The sequence below is a fragment of the Petaurus breviceps genome, unplaced genomic scaffold (genome assembly GCF_028583685.1).
Source record: "Petaurus breviceps papuanus isolate PSGF00001 unplaced genomic scaffold, PetGlider_PUasm1.0 128, whole genome shotgun sequence".
In the NCBI taxonomy this organism is placed as follows: domain Eukaryota; kingdom Metazoa; phylum Chordata; class Mammalia; order Diprotodontia; family Petauridae; genus Petaurus; species Petaurus breviceps.
The window spans coordinates 9,784,605-9,804,695 of record NW_027185664.1 but is presented as its reverse complement, the minus strand read 5'-3'; the positions used below and the strand labels follow the sequence as shown (position 1 = coordinate 9,804,695).

General features: G+C 41.3%; 1 protein-coding gene across 2 annotated transcripts in view; it reads right to left on the bottom strand.

Annotated features, from left to right (window-relative positions):
* The window catches only part of LOC138172099 (coiled-coil domain-containing protein 68-like), a 91,764-nt gene extending 72,090 nt beyond the window's left edge, over positions 1-19,674 (bottom strand). The window contains exons 1-2 of one of the 2 annotated variants that reach the window (XM_069101682.1): positions 19,536-19,674; positions 18,498-18,564 (exon numbers count right to left, since the gene is read on the bottom strand). The gene's annotated coding sequence lies outside the window, so the exon portion shown is untranslated. The remainder of the gene's footprint in view (positions 1-18,497; positions 18,565-19,535) is intronic. The other variant, XM_069101674.1, reaches the window with a different exon arrangement.
* Between the last annotated feature and the right edge of the window lie 417 nt (positions 19,675-20,091).

The window sequence follows — 20,091 nt, the reverse complement described above, 5'->3', positions numbered from 1 at the left end:
TATATACAGATATATGATATCTGATATGCTATCAGTTTCCCTACTACAAAATGAAGGGGTTGGACTTGATGGACTTAAAGATCTTTTTTAGCTCTAAATCTGTGATCCTCAATATTTATAGAGTAATCTACTCTCCATTTTGTCATATTGCATATACCTTAAAAAATATTCAGGGGGGCGGAGTCAAGATGGCAGAGTAGAAGCAGGACTTCCCCACTGCTCCGGCTTCCACCTTCCCCAATCCATGTAAAATGGGACTCTAAACAAACTTTGGAGTTGCAGAACCCAAAAAATGACACAGAGAAGCTAACTTCCCACTGAGGACAGCCCAGCAGGCCGGCAGGAATGGGCCAGCTCAGCGCTCTGGGAGCCGAGCCCAGCCCCACACTGAGGTTTTAGCCCCAGGACTGACCTGACCACCAGCAGGCCAGACGGACTCCAGATCAGCAGCAGCTGTGGCCCTTTCTAGATTTGTCAAAACATAGATGCGAAGGACAAAGTGAGAGGTCAGTGCAGTCTGGACGTTGGGACCCAGTAAGTGGGAGTGAGAGGCTTTTGCCCCCAGGTTGAGAAGCCCGTGCTGGCACAGCCAGCCAGTGCCACGTGGCAGCTTCAGCTCATGGCCTACAGAGTGTAGGGGGACAAAGCACCAGTCTGAGGGGTAATGGCACTTGCTTTAACCTGCTTGTATCTGGAGTGCAGTCTAGGGTGGAGGTCCTGGGGTGTGTGTCCAGATTGCCAGAGCATGTGGAGACCTCAGAGAGGGCACCCAACTAATACCTCCCACAGCTGAGAAAACCCCAGCGTTTGGGATGAAAGCTCCCCTGTCTGGTGGCAGAGTCCTACTGTGGCAAAAAGCCCAGGGGTCAAGTGACTGAGGGGCAACATGATCAGGCAAAGGAAACAAAGCAGACAGAAGATTCCAACATTACACTCCTATTTTGGGGACAAAAAGGAGCAAAGCATGGAACAGGAGGAAGACAGTGAAATCAGAACTCCTGCACCAAAAGCTTCAAAGGAAAATATGAGCTGGTTACAGGCCATAGAGGACCTTAAGAAGGAGATAAGAAAAGTGGGGGAAAAATTGGGAAGAGGAATGAGAACGATGCAAAAAATATTACAATGAGAGTCAACAGCCTGACTGAGGAAAATCAAACCCTAAAAAATAGACTAACTCAAATGGCAAAAGAGGCTCAAAAAGGCAATGAGGAGAAGAATGCCTTAAAATGCTGAATTTGCCACATGGAAAAAGAATCTCAAAAGCTCAATGAGAAGAATCATTGCTTCAGAATTAGATTGGAGCAAATGGAAGCTAATGACTTTATGAGAAATCAAGATGCTGTTAAACAGATCCAAACAAATGAAAGAATAGAAGGCAATGTGAAATATGTCATGGGAAAAACCACTGACCTGGAAAATAGATCCAGAAGAGATAATTTAAAAATTATTGGACTACCTGAAAGCCATGATCAAAGTAAGAACCTAGAAATCATCCTCCAGGAAGTTCTCAAAGAAAAGTGCCCTGATGTTTCAGAACCAGAGGGCAAAACAGAGGTTGAAAGAATTCACCAATCACCTCCTGAAAAAGATCCCAAAAAGAATACTCCTAGGAATATTATAGCCAGGTTCCGAAACTTCCAGATTAAGGAGAGAATATTACAAGTAGCCAGGAAGAAACAATTTGAATATTGTGGAAACACAATCAGGATAACCCAGGATCTGGCAACTTCCACACTGAGGGATCGAAGAGTTTGGAATATGATATTCTGGAGGTCAAAGGAGCTGGGATTAAAACCAAGAGTCACCTACCTAGCAAAACTGAGTAGCCTGTTTCAGGGGAAAATATGGTCATTCAGTGGAATAGAGTACTTTCATGCATTCTTGCTGAAAAAACCAGATCTGAATAGAAAATTTGACATTCAGATATAAGAAGCAAGAGACGCATGAGAAGGTAAACAGGGAAAAGAAATCATAAGAAATTTATCAAAGTTGAACTATTGACATTCCTACATGGAAAAACAATAACTGTAACTTATGAAACTTTTCTCAGTAGTTGAAAGGAATAGAAATATATATATATATATATGAGGGTATATGGGCATATGAATACATATGTGAATATATGTATATATGCTTACAGGTATACATAGATAGAGGGCACAGGACCAATTTAACAGGAAGGGATGATACTTAAAAGGTGAAATTAAGAGGTGAGAGAGGAATATAATGAGAGGAGGAGAAAGACAGATTGGGGTAAACTATCTCATATAGAAGAGGCAAGGGAAAATGGTTACAATGGAGGGGAAAAATAGGAAGGGAAAAGGGATTGGGTCAACCTTATTCCCATTGAATTTGGCTTGAGGAGGGAATGAAGTACACACTAAATAGGGTATCTCACCCTCCAGGAGAGTAGGGGGGAAGGGGATGAGACAGGGGATGATGGAAGGGAGGGCAGACTGGGGGGGAAGTTGGAAGCACCCACTTTTGAAAAGGGATGGGATCAAAGTAGAGAATAGAACAAGTGGGAGGTGGGATAGGAGGGAGGGAAATATAGTCAGTCTTTTACAATATATCTACTATGTTATTGTTTTGCATTAGCCACACATGTGCAACCTATACTGAACTTCTTATCTTCCCAGTAAGGATGGGTGACAAGGAAGGAAGGGAATGAATCTGGAATTCAAATTTTAAAATCAAATACTCAAATATACATATATATATATTTACTATTATTTTTTTACATGTAATTGGGAAATAAGATATACAGGCACTGGGGCATAGAGACCCACTGGAAAAGTCGAAAGGGATATGGGAGAAAATATGGGAGAGAGCAGATTGGAGGAGGGGATATTCTGTGGGACTGCTATTTTGGGGCGGTGGGTAGGGGAAAAATGGGGAGAAAATTTGTAACTTAAAATCTGTCAGAAATGAATGATGTAAATCAGAAGTTAATAAAGCATTTGTAAAGAGTTTTGAAGAACAACAAAATAAAAATAAATAAATAAATATTCAGGCAAATTATTTAATTGGGATGCATATTTCATTCTCATATTTTGTTACAGAAACAAAGAGTCTAAACTACTTTCATCTATGACAATTTTTGTTTGGTTTTAGTTATGATGAGACCAGTGATTTCATTGTTACAGGGAACTTCCAGTGTAGAAATTCCCACTACCAATGCAGATTAGCACCTGCTCAAAAATTTAAAGTTGAGAAAACTTAGGCAATCATAAGTCAAGTAACTTGCCCAGGGTTACCCAGTCAGTACCTGTTAGAGTCAAGAAGTTAGGACTTCCTGACTCTGAAGTTCTATATCCCCTATACCATGATACCCTTCACCTAGAAGAATAGTCATTTCCAATTTACCCAACAATGGAAATGCAACCTTAAATGTACCATGATGAAATGAGGACATAACCTGAAAGGTATGGTTCTACAGTATGTTCCAAATATTACTCTACCTATGCAAAACTACATTCCCATTTCTCCAAAGCAACATTACAGGCAGGGCCAAGGAATGTCTACCTTGTATTTAGGTCCTCAATCCACTGTCCTCTCCCTCCCCTATGAACACACACACACACACATGACTAATCTAGGAGTGAAGCTGGGGATTTCTGAGTCAGGGTTGGATTCCTCTCAACTGACTAAACAGATAACCTGTGACCACTGTCCCCTCTGATCTGAATCCTACATGTGATTTCTCATTACCTAAAGCAGTCTAGTTAAATTTAAATTAGCCCTTCAACTTTTCTAACATACTCCTGTAATGCAAATATCATTTGAAAAGGATTAAAAATCCTAACTAATTTATTATGAACATGCTATAGCTGTTATAGTTTAGCATTATTTAATAAATTATATTGTGTATATATTATATATTTAGGATTATTTTGTATACATTTCTGTTGTGCTAAATTTGTGGCATTTGATTAGATGATATTTTTTATCTGAAAACAGAGAGCTTGATATCCACCAAACAGGTTTCAGCGGAAATGTAGGTTCTCCAGGGTACAAAGGAGGGCAGGGCACAGCAAAGTATGTGAGGGTATCAGGTGCCACAAGGCATACATACACTTAATTGAATGTAGGCTCTGCATCACTGTAGACAATAAAATCCTGCTATCTGGAACTGACTTAGATAAGGGTATAGGAGGCATTCTCATTAAATTTGCATATGGCACAAAACTATAAGTAACAGAAAACATAACAGATGACAGAGGAAGAATAAAAAAGGATCTTGAAGGGGCAGCCAGGTAGCACAGCGAGTAAGAGCATCGGCTCCAGTGTCGGGATGACCTGGAGATCTAATCTCGGGCTCAGACACTTAGCACCCACCCAGAAACACCTGGCCGTATAACCTTGAGCAAGTTACTTAACCCTGATTGCTTTTTTTTTTTAAAAAAAAAAAAAGGATCTTTAAAAGCTAGAGTCCTGGGCTGAATCTAACTGTGTGATAAGGATAAAAGATAAAAGTCTTACACTTGCATATTAAAAAAAAAATCTATTTCACAAGTAAAGACAGGTGGGACATGGTCATAGTGAAATTGTTCTGAAAAATATGTGAGGGTCTGAGTGGCCTTCAATTTCAATATTAGAGAGGAATGTGATATGGCAGATAAAAAAGCTAATCTGATACTGGGCTGCATTCTGAGTAGCTGAGCTTCCAGAAATAAAGAGGGTGAGAATCTTACTGGAATCTGCTCTCATCAAATTTCATCTGAAAATGGTGTTCAGTTCTGGGCTCCATGGTTCAAAAAAGATACTGAAAAGCTAGAGAAATGTTTAGAACAGGGCAGATGGTGGACTGCAAGCTCCTTGAGGGCAGGGACTGTCTTTTGCCTCTTTTAGTATTCTCAGTCTGGCCATACTGCCTGGCACACAGTAGGTACTAAATAAATGTTTACTGACTGAAGGCCTTGAGTTCATATCATATGAAAAATGGTTGAAGAAAATAGAGATAATTAGCCTGGAGAAGATAATTTGGGGCAGAGGGAAGGACATAGTCCATGACAGCTGCTTTCAAGAATGTGAAAGACTGTCATATAAATGAGGAATTTGATTTGTTCTATATGACCCTAGAAAGCAGAACTTGAAGTTATGAGTAGAAGATGCAAAGGAGGCCAACAAAGACGATGTCAGGAAAAAATATCCTAAAAATTATTATTGCTCTTCAGTCGTGTCCAATTCTTTGTGTCCCCTATTTGGAGTTTTCTTGGCAAAGATAATGGAGAGGTTTGCCATTTTCTTCTCCAGCTCATTTTACAGATGAGGAAACTGAGGCTAAAAGTTGAAGTGACTTGCCCAGGGTCACACAGCTAGTAGATATCTGATTCCAAATATGAACTCAGGTCCTCTTGATGTCAGGCCTGGTGCTCCTATGCACTGTGCCACCTAGATGCCCCCAAATTAGGGCTGTCCAAAAGTGGAATGGGCTGCCTCAAGATGGGGTATGTTCCCTTTAAGTGGAGGTCTTCCCGAAGAGAATGGATGACCACCTGGGGGTATGTTATAGGGAGGATTCCTTGTGTGTAGGCTGGTCAGGACTGCTGAGGTCCCTCCTCCTCTGTGATTCTGTGAATGCCCCTCCATGCAATATGACTGTTAGAGAACAGTCCTTAAAATTAATAATAGCTAGGATTAATATGGAAATATGTTTGTGTGTGTTTTCTTTTGGAAGACAGCTAATATGGAAATATTTTGCATGACTTCACATGTATAACTGAGATAACATTCCTGGCCTTCTCAATGGGTGGGAGAAGAGTGTAAGGGAGGGATAGAATTCAGAACACAAAATTTTTTTGAAACAAATAATTTTAAATTTTAAAATAAATTTATAATTTATTTATATATAATTTATTATATTATAATTATATTATTATAATGAATTACATTAATATAAATTTATAATAAATTAATAAATAAATAATTTAAAATAAAATAACAATTTTAAAAATAAATAATTTTTAAAAGATAGTAAGATCCAGCTCTAATATAGCACTTTAAGGTTTGCAAAGAGCTTCACAAGTATCTCATTTGATCTTCACAACAACACTGGGAAGTAGGTCCTATCATTATCATCACCTGCATTTTACAGATGAGGAAACAGAAGCTGAGGGAGGGGAACTGACTTGCCCAGGACCACGAAGCCAGGAAGTGTCTGAGGACATGAACACACGTCTCCCTGATTACAGACTCAGCGCTCTATCTCCTGCAACACTTAGCAGCCTCCCAATTCTTCCCTTTTAAAATTGTTACTGACCTTGGAAACTGCTCCAGAGGACAAAATTAGGAAATGTATGTGATTAAATTATACAGTAAAAGTAGCGACATAGGAACTAACACAAGAAACTGAATAAAGTCTCTTCAAACTCCTGTGAAAGTTGATCTTTTGGGGTGGCGAGGTGGCACAGTGAATAGAGCACTGGCCCTAGAGTCAGGAGGACCTGAGTTCAAATCCGGCCTCAGACACTTAACACAAAAACTAGCTGTGTGATCTTGGGCAAGTCATTTAACCCCAATTGCCCTCCCAAAACAGGAAAAAAAAAAAACAAAAGTTGATCTTTTGCTAAATATAAAATTCCTACCTGCTCCCCTAGTAATATATGAATGTCACAAGTCTGACATCCAGTGTAAGGTGGATTAATCTCATGTGGGATGATGAAATTGAACTGAAGGACATGCATGAGCTATTTCTAATCTTGGTTTTTCCCCCCTCCTTAAAGAATTACAAATTATGCTTTTATTTTTTAATCAAAACTGTAATTTCATTGGCTAAGGAAACTCCCTGTGAGAAAACTCCTCATTATTCATTCAGAGAGTGAACTTTGCACCTTGTGATATTAGCGTTTCCTGGGGCACTGAGAAGTTAGGTGACTATCCCGTTCAAGGCAGCCTGTATGAGTCAGAGGCAGAGCTTGGACACAAGTCTCCCTAACTCAGGGGCCACAATGCCTACTGCCACATTACTGATTTGTTTTGTTTGCTTCTGTTGTTTCCATCATTGGTTGAAGTGCAGTACAACAAATTATTTCTGAATAATTTGCACTTTCAGCATTACCTGGAAATTATTCTAATAGGCTGAAGGGCTGTGTAAAGATTTTACACAAATGAAAGTTTAACAAACTTAAGTTTATTCTGTTGTGAAGTATTATGGTTCATTGTGACCTAAAATATATTGCTGAATCTTTGAAAACCACAAGAGGCTGCAACTGAAAATACACAAGGGCAGAATGGGTAAAGGTGGGCTTAGGAATGGGTGCAAACAGCACGGCTAGACTCCCATTGGCTTTCATTGCTTCTGGCCACGTATAAATACTTTGACAAATATTGAGCCCCAAACAGCTCAGTGTTCAAGGCTATCCATGCCAGGGAACCTAGAAGCTGAGTTCCCAAATGTCACCTCTGGAGCACCTGACCCAGTATTCTGCCCCATCAAGGTAAATCACTGTGTTAGTTCACAAATCACAAATCACAAAATAGTAGGAATGGGATCAGTGGGAAGTGTGTTGGATTTGGGGTTAGAGGCCACACACACACACACACGTATCCAGGAAAGACTATAGCTAAAGAAAGAGATTAAGGCTACAATCCCACATCAACAAATACTTTTTGAACTTCTCTTCTATGTGGCCAACCAGCCTCATGACATCTCCTATTATACGTCCCCTTTTCTCATATCACACAACTGCCATTGGAGTTCAAGCCTCCACCCACTGTCATTTAGACTACTGAATACTGCCTCAAGCCTCTCCCTTCTACAATTCATCCTCCACTCAGTTGCAAAGATTATTTTCTAATATTTAAGCATTAACTATGTCTCACACACACATACACCCACATACACCCCTCTCACTGAGCTCCTGCAGCTCCTTACCTCTAGGACCAAATCTAAAGTCCTCTGGCATTTAAAACATTTTAAACCTGCCTCCTCTATATGTTTCCAGCCTTAATTTTTTCCATGTACTGTACGTTCAGCAATGCTGGCTTATGTGCAGTTTCCCAAACACATGACTCCATGTCTTTGCTCTTGGCATAGAATGCTCCACCTGCCTCTTCCTACATGACTCAGCTCAACTCCCATCCACTCCAGAAAGCTACTGCTGGACCCCCAGCTTTTCCAATTCATTCCCCTCTCAGAAAGCCTTTCATCTAACCCTTTATGCAGCATGTATCTCTCTAGCTGTTTACAAGTTGTGAATGGGAGAGCTAGGGACTAGTTGTCTTACCTTTCTTTGTAACCCCAGCACTAAATAGAGTAGTGGGCATATAGAAAATGCTTTCATAAGCTGGTTGACTTGACTGTGTGACCTTGGGCAAGTCTCTTGAGCTCTCTGGCTCTCAATTCCTCCTCTGTAAAATGAAAGTGTTGGCCCTTCTAGATACAGATCTACTTTATTTAGAGTCCCGTTGGCAGGGGTGGGAAACTAGGTGCTGCAGTGGATAGATCACTGTTTCCAGTCAAGAGATCTGTCAAGTGGATCCAGTCAAGTGGATAGATCACTAAGTTTCCAGTCAAGAGAAACCCTGGGTTCAAATATGGCCTCATACACTTGCCAGCAAGTCACTGGAGTCAGGAAGACCTGGGTCAAATCTGGCTTTAGACACTTACTGTGTGACCCTGGGTAAGTTACTCAATACCATTTGCCTTAGTTTCCTAATCTGTAAAATTAGTTGGGGAATAAAATGGCAAACCACTCTAGTATCTCTGCCAAGGAAACCCAAACAAGGTCACAAAAAGTCAGACACTACTAAAAAACACCTGAATGACAACTAAAAACGAATTAAGGCAAGAAAGCAATCAGACCTATTAGAAGGATTTTCACATGAACCCTGATTTTTTAGCTAGAAAAACTAACTTCCTCATTCTGTGAGTATTCCATTACCTAAGATATTTTACTTTCTCCTAGACTTATGTTGAGGAAATCATTTATATAATACAATATGTTACACAAGAAGCAGCAAGATGTAAAGGACAGAGGATCCTATGAGGAATCCAGAAGATCTGCTAGCACAAGTTCTTGGATCTGCTTTACTAGGAAAGATAGCTATTTAAGGGGTCAATAATCTTTTTTAATTACATTCACTAGTTCAGGGGAAAGGTCAGTACCCTGAACTTCAGAGAAAATACAAGCAGAGAAATAAAGACCAACAGACAGGGCTCTGAATGCCTGAATCAAAGCAATATTGCTATACACTTTACATACATCCCTGGATCGAGAGAGCCTTCATATCTGAGCAGTCAGGGAGTTCTGAACATATGGCCACTCAGAATTTTGACCAGGGAATCACAAGATCCTTCTCATAAGCAAGTCCCCAAAGCAAAATACCAACTCAGAATATATATATATAATGACTCATTGCCTAATTAGAAATTAGCAAAAGGTGTGAAAGACTTCCTACTAGCAAGCTTCCCTTAAGCAAGCTTCCCTTAATGGGCTCTACCTGAGACCTGTTAATGGGTGGGGAAGATCTTTAATCCCAATAACATAACACCTGCCTGGGTTCAAGTCCTGGCTCTACCATGAATGTACTGTGAACCGGGGTAATTCACTTAACCTTTTGTAGACTGGGGAACTCTGTAAGGCTAACAGTTAGAGAAAACCTGCATTATTTGGGGCCTATTTTGCCTTCTGACCTGCCTCTTAGATGCAAGAAATCCCAAAATATTAAATAATGATAACAAATATTTCTGTATCTCTTTAATGTTTGCAAAGGACTTTATGAATAACTCATTTGATCTTCATATCTCTGAAGCTGAAACAAGTTAAGTGAACTGCCAAGAGTCATATATCTACATCCTGTCTGAGCAGAATTTGAACTCAGGACTTCCTAACTCCAAGTATAGCACTCTCTCCACCATAACCCCTATCAGCCAAAATTCCTAGAGAATGTTAACCTTTTCAGACGGTAAACTGAATAAGAATTAAGATATAAAAAATTCAAGCCCTGAACAAATGTTGACACCTTTGTTCTTTGTATGAGCTCATGACCGTCAGTGTTGAGACAAGTTTCTCAGAAACCCAACCAAAGACATAAAGAACAAGCCCCTATTTTGCTGGGGGTGGAGGGGGAGGAGGAGGGTGAAGGGGGAGGGGAGGGGAGGGGAGGGGAGGAGAGGAGTCTAAATTCAGCCATGGGGATGTCAGATTTTCTCCCTACTTTCTTTCTCCTTCTATTTCCCCTACCATCAATTACCATGCTGAAAAAAAAAATTTTAATACTAGATAACATCTTGTTTAGCCAAATCACCATCCTGGAGCCCCTGAAAAACCTAGGGTTACTGTCCCAACATGCCTCAGAAATCAGACTTTTCCTGTACAAAAAGGGCCAGCTAGGATGCCAGGTGTAGAGCTGCCATGCCCTTTCCCCCAATCTGGACTCAAACCTGGAACCTGTAGCATCCTCTCCACCTCCAGCCCAGTAAAGACAATCCTCCAATTAGCCTCATTTGGCCTTTTGTCTGGTAGCCATTTTCTCCTTCCCCCTCCAGAGTGTGGCTGTCAGTTTAGCTTTTGTCAACAAAGTAAGAGTTATAACGAGTTTGAAAAACTGGTCAGGCCTCAATTTTAAATTCCTAGAACTCACACAAATAGCCCTCATTGGAACTGCTGTAATGGGTTGTCCTAATTAACCTTGGTTGGTTGAGGGAGTTTCCCTACTGTAGTGAAATCACAGCACTGGGCCTAAAACAAAACAAACAAAAAAAACCCTACCCCTTATATACAAGCTAACTGTTATTATTTTAGCTTCCCTAATACAAGGCTCTCCACAGAGCATCAACACGTTGATAAATGATAAATAATTCAGGGGATATTTGAAAGATTTTTTTTAAACACATAAGTAAAGGAAAAAAATGTTGAGTCTAAGAAAAAAAAAGGAGTAGCCTGGGGAAGTGTTGAGGGATGCCAGTGATAAGATGAAAAACAGCTGCTAAACTCCATTTAAAATAAGCTGAGTCTGTAAAACACCCAGAGTCTTGCTGGCATGGAGGAGCGAAGTTAGCTAACCTCAGTCCAGCCGTCTCAAAGCCGAGAAGGAGGCGGTGTCCTGTGCATAGGCCATTCAATCGTTCGGGCATTTTATAATTATAAAGAAACTGAACATCAGTAACTGTACCAGAGGTCAGATGAGCATTCTGTTTACCATTTATAATGATTACTTTTCGTGGTCAGTTTTTATTTTCGGTTGTTTTTTTTTTTTGCTTTTTTTTTGGAGGAGGAAAGGTAGGCAATTGGGGTTAAGTGACTTGCCCAACGTCACAGGATAGTGTGTGTGTGTGTGTGTGTGTGTGTGTGTGTGTGTGTGTGAGAGAGAGAGAGAGGCCGAATTTGAACTCAGGTCCTCCTGATTCCAGGGCTGGTGTTCTATTCACTGCACCACCTAGATGCCCCTATTTTGGTTTTTTGAGTAGGAAATGTTTAATGCCATAGTGCCTGAAACAGGAAGGGGAACCAAATCAAAAGCATGGCAAAATGCCTCAAAATCAGCCCAAGAGAGATGTAAAATGCAAAGTAGAAAATGCATCACACTCAAGCTAGAGGACCTAGGTTCTAATCCCAACTGTGCAAGTAATTAAAATCTCTCTGAGATTCAGTTTCTCATCTGTAAAATGAGGGAGTTGGGTTAACATGATCACTGAAGGTCTCTTCTAGTTATAATAGGTAATATATACAAAGGGCTTGCTATGTACTAGGCACTGAGCTAAGTGTTTTATAGTTATTATCTTATTTGATCCACCAATCTTGAGAGGCAGGTACTATCATTCTCCCCATTTTACAGCTGCAGAAACTGAGGCAGAGGTTAAGTGACTTGACCAGGATCACACAGCTAGTAAGTGTATGAGGCCACATGTGAACTCTGGTCTTCCTGACTCCAGGCCTAGACTCTATCCACTGCACTAGTTAGCTGCCCAGCTTATGTCTAGACTTCCACAAAGAAGGGAAATGATAGGAAATATAGAGAACTTGTACCCAGGTTCATAACATGTGAAGACAAGCTACTTTCTTTACTTAAGTGGGCCTTCATCTCTCCCAAAGTCATGCATGGTCTTTTAGGCCCCAGGTGTCAAACACAAAGCCACATAAGACGACCAACAGTACCAGGTGTGTGGAAACAAGATTAAAATATAATTGGGAAATATTAGACAAAATAAATTAAAAGTTGAATAAAATATATTACACTTTAAAGTCAATATGCTGCCAGCATCCATATTTATGGTTTAGTGGCCCCCATTTCTCTTTGAGTTGGATACCACTTACAGTGAAAACTATATATTTATGCTATTTATGTTCTACTGTATTTTTATTTATTTTTGTAAAATATTTTCTAATTACATTTTAATCTGGTTCCCCCAGAGCATTCATATTTGACACCTCTGCTTTAGACATACAGTACTACTGAAGGAATTATATTGATCTGTAGCATTTTATAACTGATCCTTTTACAGTTAATTGATTTTTATCCTGTAACTGCTTAAGAAGTCATGATTCTTTGTCTCTGAATTCAGCCGGCCTGTAGTGAGTTAAGTTCAGAAATCCAGTTCTCCTACTAATCACTGTTCTATTCTTACCTCATAGAAATCTGTTACACTTGAGGGATGCAGATCTGGGTGCACTCCCTGGATGCAGGACCAGGGAGTCTGGTCCACTACCTCTAACCTTGCAGGTGGACTCCAACAGTTCACATTTCTTAGTCACAGGAGTTCAGTTCCCCCTCTGAGTTACTTAAAAGAAAACTTGTTATCCCTTACACTTCCAGCTCCTGGAACATTCCATAACATATGTTTGCTATCTTTGGTGGCTTACGTGCTGACCTGGTACATTTCCACAAGATATACTGTCCATCCTTGCCTGTCCTCGTTCACTTAAGGAGGGTCCTATCTCCCTAACAAACCCTTCCAGGTGCCAGGGAGACTAACTCAGCTCCACTAACAAGGTCTGCAAGATGCTGATGGGTCCTATAAAACAATGAAGGTTCCTTAATTGTCAGAGTAGGGTGGTCAGTAGCCTCACCTGGGTGTGCCTGTCCACTTAAAAAAAAAAATAACCAGTCATACTGTCCCCTCCCCCACAATTCTGTCTCCTCTGTCACCAAATGAATTGTCTTCCTCACCTACCTAACTCTGCACTCCCCAAAACTATATTAAGGCTAGTAAACCCTACATCAGGGTCTTTGATCATTGAGAGAGTTTACTGATCCAATTGGTTACTACTGCCCTAACTGATAAATTGATGGTGCTCAGACCACTGTCACTCAGTTTACCTTATTTTTCTAAAGTAATATAACTATAGGATTGACCTCTACAGACACATAGATACACAGATGGAAATCAGGCTAGGTAGTCGATCAAGTCCCCCACCTCACACAGTTCCCAACAGCACTGGCAAAGAGCAAGGTCCAGCTTTGTTTCCCGATAGCATGGTGCTACCCTTTATTGCTTTGAGATGCTAGGTCCTGCTCGCTCTAGGAAATCACTGTGGTCCAGAAGCTCCTCAGCTCCCTTGTGTAATAAGAATGTAAATTTTAAAGATCTTCCCTGCCCCTAGGCTAATGTGCACCTGAAGCCTGGGGTGGGGGAGGCTTGTTTTTCAGTAGATACTTCTTGATTGGCCAGTGAGTCAATAAGGTTGTTACATTCTCTGAGCCAGGAGAAGGATATATAAGCCCTGATGTGTAGCTTTGTTTTTGGCACTCACTTTGAGAAATATTCTGTGATTTGATCTGAATTCTGGGAAGCCGTTGTTGAGAGTCCCCCGGCTTTGAAAAACCCAGAATGTGGAAACCCAGATGTTGACTGGGTATGGATGTAATGGTTGGACAGTTTGGAAATCTGTCTACTTGATGTTTCTGTCTTGATAATTATGCCTGTATACTTTGAGGTTCAGGGTGCTGACCTTTTCTCCTGAACAAGGTAAACGATATATGTCTGACTGATTAAAGTAAGTTTGTTAACCCATTTTGAGTTGCTTTCCTTTAACAAAGCAGATCCAAGAACCTGTGGTAGCTGCAAACCCTGAGGACGCGCTTGGGGTGCTTGCTGCTACACCTTGTCACCACTACCAACTCATGTTCCGAGAGATCCACAATTGGCCTAGGAACTCTTCCTGCTATCAGCTCTGAGGCTAGGCATTTCCCTCCTGTCCTAGGGCTTGTAGCTCCTTCGTGTACCTGATTTCCCAGGGAAGTCATGTGTTTCCATGTTTTCCAGTAACAACGATTAGTTTTTTCCTACAAGTAAACAAATCTGTCCCCTGCCCTGCCTCCCTTGACTCTGTTTACTGTTTTCCTAAGGGTATAAAAGTCCCATCAATATGGAATCAAGGCCCCTCTAACTCAGTGAATGTCTGAAGACTTTACAAGTCACCATACCTAGCTTGCCTTGATGACTAGATGTGGGGGGGGGGGATTTATAGAATCTAAGTGCCATTGTATACTTTTTGCATATCCTTGCTGTGTTAGGGCAAAGTAAACCCCCATTTGTTAACTCTTCAATGATTTCAAGTTTCTCATTTTGGCCTGAATCACAATTAACAGGGAGCTGGCACTAGGCCTGCCCCCAGTGGGACTACATGGCCACACTGGCTTCCCTCCAGGAAACTAGACTCAGTGTGTCAGCATGTATCCAACCCGCTTTTCTCTATCACCTCTTTCATTCTGTCTAGCTCCTTCCTTTAATGGCCTAACTGAAGTGTAGAGCCCCCAAATGGCTGAACATCCTTAAGATGTTGTCAGTGGGCCAGTGCAGACAAGGTACAAGGCAAGTTTATGCTTTATCAAGCAGACAGTAAGGCCAGAACAAGGCCTCATCCTGTTATTGTTAACAGGGGTTAACCTTGCCAAGGAAATCTCCCAGCTGGTTACTGAGACCCAAGGAGGGATTACCCAGCACCTCATGGGCATATCCTGTACGATAAACCAATTCCTCCAGCATAAAAGGGTTAATGGCCATTAAAAAACATGATTTGCTGGTGAGGCAAACAGGGTAATTAGAAAGTCAGCTTGGGGGTAGCATTACAGAAAAATGATCCTGCTAACCATACAAAAGATGAACCCATAGGCCAATAAGGTCTCTGTTATATCATTCGGTATCATCATTTCATCCACTTACCCATTCATTTGTTAAAACACCAGCTCTGTGCAAAGATCTGTGCTAGGCAGTGGGAGACAGAGGGACAGGGCCTTGACATGTGATTTCATTGATCCAGGGAAGTCCCTAAAGAGGAAATTCTCTCCACCAATGCAGGTCAGCACCTTCTGTGCAACTTACAGTTATAGAGGGGTGCCTAGAATAGGGGTCAGTGGTAAGCTAACAAAGTTTTTTTTTAATTTAAAAAAAAGTTTTCTTGCATTTGAAAATTAAAAAAAAAAGTTCTTACCTTTCCAAGGGTAGAATTTGGCCCTACAGCCATAGTTTGCTGACCCCGGACCTGAGAGGTTGTGACTTGCAATAGTCACAAAGCCAGTATATGTCAGAGGCAGCACTAATAATATCAGCTAGTATTTATATAGCACACACTATCCAGCAAGCACTATTACATGCTTTACATTTATCTCATTTGATCCAGGCTCAGGGATCAACCTTCCTTAACAATCCTCACAACAATCTTGGAAGAGAGGTGTTATTATCCCTCATTTTATAGCTGAAAAAACTGGGGCAAACAGAGGTTAAGTGACTTTCCCAAGGTCACACAGCTACTAAGTATCTTGAAGCCAAATTTGAACTCAGGTCTTCCTGAGTCCCAGCACTATGTCCACTGTACCACCTAGCTGCCCAGATTTTCCTCCCTGTCCACTTGGTCTGGATATCCACTATGTTGTAGACAAATATGTGTGTATGTATATATATATATACATATGTATAGATGTATATATACACACAGAGATATATATAATAGACGTCCATGTGTATATATGTTTATATGTATGTATATATATATATATATATATGTGTGTATTATACATGAGAGTATTAACCCAGGGCAGTTATGTCCTACAGCAGATAGAGCGCTGGGTCTGGAATCAAGAAGACTCACCTTCCTGAGTTCAAATCTGGCCTCTGACACTTACTAGCTGGGTGACCCTGAGTGAGTCACTTAATCCTGTTTGCCTCAGTTTCCTCATATGTAAAATGAGCTGGGGAGGGTAAACCACTCCAATATCTCTGCCAGGAAAATTCAAAATGAGGTCACGAAGAGTTGGATAAACTGAAGTAAATAAACAACATTTCCCTAAGTATATATGATAGAATGTATAAAGTGAAGGTATATGATATATTAAATTATTTAAGCTATATAAAATTTCTTTGCAAACCAGAAAGTACTATATAAATGCTAGCTAGCATTGTTATGCCTGGCTGATGGGGGAAATAAAAATGACTAAAATACTATCCTTTCCTTTCTGTAGCTTATAATCTAATTTGTAATGTGGTAAAAATTGAAATATTCTGATATTCAAGTTATAGCATCTATACAAGTTTTTGCAATACCCCACTTACCAAGTATATATGATGAAATCTACAACTTTCTCCTTCCTTCCTGAGAAGTGCTTTTGAAGGCATCCATAGTAGCATTTTAAGATGCTAAGCAAAACTGAGACAAAAAGAACAAACTTTCCTTTGCCAATGGGAAAATTTTGGAATTTGTCAACAAATAAGTCTATACCCAAAGAATGTGACTGGCCCTGGTGGTACACATCTGAGTACAAGCTCTTCCTCTTTCATTCTCAACTTTCAGAATACCACTGTCACCAATACCCTACATACTCCAGGGCACACCCCTCTCACGTAATCAGTCAACCCCTGGAGTATCTCCTTCTCAAACAAAGCCCTCCCAGAAACCACCTCAGTCATACAGAAGAAGGATTATATTTGTTCTTTTCAGATCCCACAGGGCAGAAGTGGGAACAATGGGTAGACTTTGCAGAGAGACTGATTTAGGCTCTGGGTAAGAAAAGGCTTACTAACAATCAAAGTTACCCCACAGGGTGAATTCCCCTTCAGTGGAAATTCTCAAGCAGAAACTGGGTGTCAAGAATTCTGCAGGGAAGATTCCTGCTTAGATTAAACTTTCTTCCATATGTGAAATTCTATGTTTCTATTATGGCTTTATAGAAAGAATTGACTTATGCAAACTAATGATGTTTCAGTGAAAAATAGCATTAAAAATAAAACAGGATAAGTGGCTACCTTAGCTAAATATTTTAAAACCTCAGCCCACTGCTAAGCATATCATAAGCCATCTGATTAGTTGGGTAACTTAGCTCTTAATTTATTGAGCAACTTATACCTCTCAGAGCCTCAATTCCCTCATGTGAAAAATGAAGGGGGTGGGATTCAATTAAGAGTTCTAAAGCTAAGGTTCCCAGATTGATTTCAGGGGGTTCATAGACTTGAATGAGAGAAAAAAATTCACCTTTATTTCCATATAATTAGTTTCATTTGTAATTTTATGAATTTTATTTTATGCATTTAAAAACATTGTTCTGAGAAGGGATCAATAGGCTTCACCACACTGGCCAAGGCAACCTGTGACGCATAAAAAGGGTTAAGAACCCCTGGATTTCATTCCTAGCATTCCAGGATCCTAAGAAGATAGTACTGAGTCCATTTTAAGGCCAGTCAGTGGTTGTCAAGTAAATAGGCAAGTCACTTAACTTCAATGAACTTCAGGGTCCACCCTGTAGTAGTTTTGGTTTGGGCCTTAGAAATCTTTAAGATCTATTTCAAATCTAATATTCTGTGACTATGATTCATAATCATATATAAAACCTAAGCAGGCTCTGCATTTTAAAAAGAGTATCTTTACATTTTGTTCAGGGGAGCTATTGATACTTAAATGTTAAAAGTGATACTTAAATCTTAAAAGTTAAAAGTTTACTCCCCTCTCCCCCCAGCCAAGAATGAGAACAATATTAATGTAATGTTTTACTTCTTTCCTTGGTAACAGTCCCTTTGCAGGAGGGAAATCAGGGTACTTCCTATTTCTGTTTATTCCTAAGGGTAGTGGATTTTCTTCAATAGCCATGAAAGTAAAATTTGCTCTCAAATCCTGTAGAGAAAAAAAAAAAAAGCAGCCAAAGAGTGTGACAGCATCACCGACTGTGTCTGCCAAAGCCACAGCACCTGAGACACCAGAAGAGCTCAAATTTCTGGAAACTGTGACTTACACAAAGGTGAATTTTTAATAGCATTGGACAGAAGCAAAACAAGAGAGATCACTCTGGTCCCCTTCCCTCCTACAGCCAATGAAGAATGATTTCCTTTTCTATTTTGTCCCTCTTCATGTAGCTTAGATTTAAATAAGGAATTGAAAGGACTTCAAAGCAAGCAAGAAGCATTTTTCTTACACTGACTTAATTTTTTTTTTTTAATCCCTACAGCTCCCTTATGTTGAAGTTCATGCTGGCTTGTGCCTTCTTGTCTACTGATTTTTGCCTCCAAAGGGGAGAGAAGAAACAAAATTAATTTCACTGTTATACCTAAAGCACTCTCCACTGACCTGTTGTGACCCTTCAGCTCCTTCCAGGAAAAGTGATCCCTCTGCAAATCACCTTATGATACTTCTACTGGAGCAGAAAAGGCACGCATTAAATGACAAACAAATGGCCCTTTTGCTTCTTTTACCTGTCTGTGAAGGCTGGGGAGTCAATAACACAGAACGGCATTCATTTTTCTTCCTAAAAACACTCAGAGCCCCCAAATGCCCAACCGGCACCCTAATCCCATCACAAGTAAGACGTGGTGAATAGCGGGAAGATGACAGAGGGGCTTTTCTCCCCCTCTGCAGTCACAATGCATAGACGTTGCAGAGAGATAAATTTAGGCTCTGGGTTAAGAAAAGGCTTATTAACAATCAGAGTTTCCCCACAGTGGACTGAACTGTAAAAGATGGTGAATTCCCCTCCAGCTGAAATTCTGAAGGAGAAGTTTTGTCCGGAATTCTGCAGAGAAAATTTCTACTTAGATTAAATGCTCTCCCATATATCAAATTCTATGTTTCTACTATGGGTATGTAGAAAGTTCTAATTTAGAGGAACTAATGCTGAGCATACATGAGCATACTCTGAGTAAGGCTTGGAGCTATATAAGTCATCAATAAATCACAAAGAAAATGAAACATCCGTGAGACCAAGCCACACAACCAACCACAATCAAGCAACACGTTGGGAAAACTCAACCTCTCCCAACCAAGGGCAGGGAAGTTCACAAGATCCCCGATCTGGAGGTGAAGGGGCCTCAGAGGTGCATCGCCACCGCCCCAGGGTTGTAAAGCATCTCGTGCGCGGTGGGCAGTGGCAGGGGCGGGGTTCGCACGCCCCTTTGGGCATACTGTGCGCCTGCTTGCCCTCAGAGCCCTAGCACAGCACGAGGGTAAGGAAAGGGGGGAAACTGACCACAGCCCGGACCTAATCTAGGGAAGAGGCTCGGCCAAGGCCGGCGGGAAGCCAGGGGCAGCTGCGCGGGGCAATCCCCGCCCCTAGGCACCTGGCGGAACCAGGAAAGGTGCAGCCCCACCCTCCCTCCTGGCCGAAGCTACCTCTGGCTGCTGGTGGCTGGCGGCTGGGAATGTCCCGGTCTGGGGGCTCCGAGCTTGTACTGTCCGGGTCCTTCTCCGGCTCCTAGCCTTCCCGGGAGCTCGGCAGTCTCAGCTGCCCAGGGGAGGGGCATCCCGTCTGGTGCCTGCTGGGCTCATGCCCCGCCCTGGAGGGGGTGCGGCCGGGGACAGAGTCCGGCGCCCGCCCAGGCGTGGGCTCCTTGGAGCGGCTCCCCCGGGACCTGCCTGGGCTCCCTCCCTGAGACCTTGTGGATTCTGGGCTTCCCCACCCCGACACCTCAACGTCAAACCCCGACCACCCTCTAGGGATGTCTGTGCCCCTAAGGTTTCCATCACCCACCCGCCCTTCTGTAAGAAACACAGCCAAACTTAAATTTATTGTGCTTAATGCAAACTTCTCCGTGGAATTTGAGCAGGAAGGGCTAGGACAATTAATTTACAGAATCCGAGATTCCAGACCCTTCTACTTTCTTTTTGTTTTTTTTCTTCAGAGAAAGGAACCGAAGCCCATTTCTCAAGGTCAGGCAAGGTTAGAGGC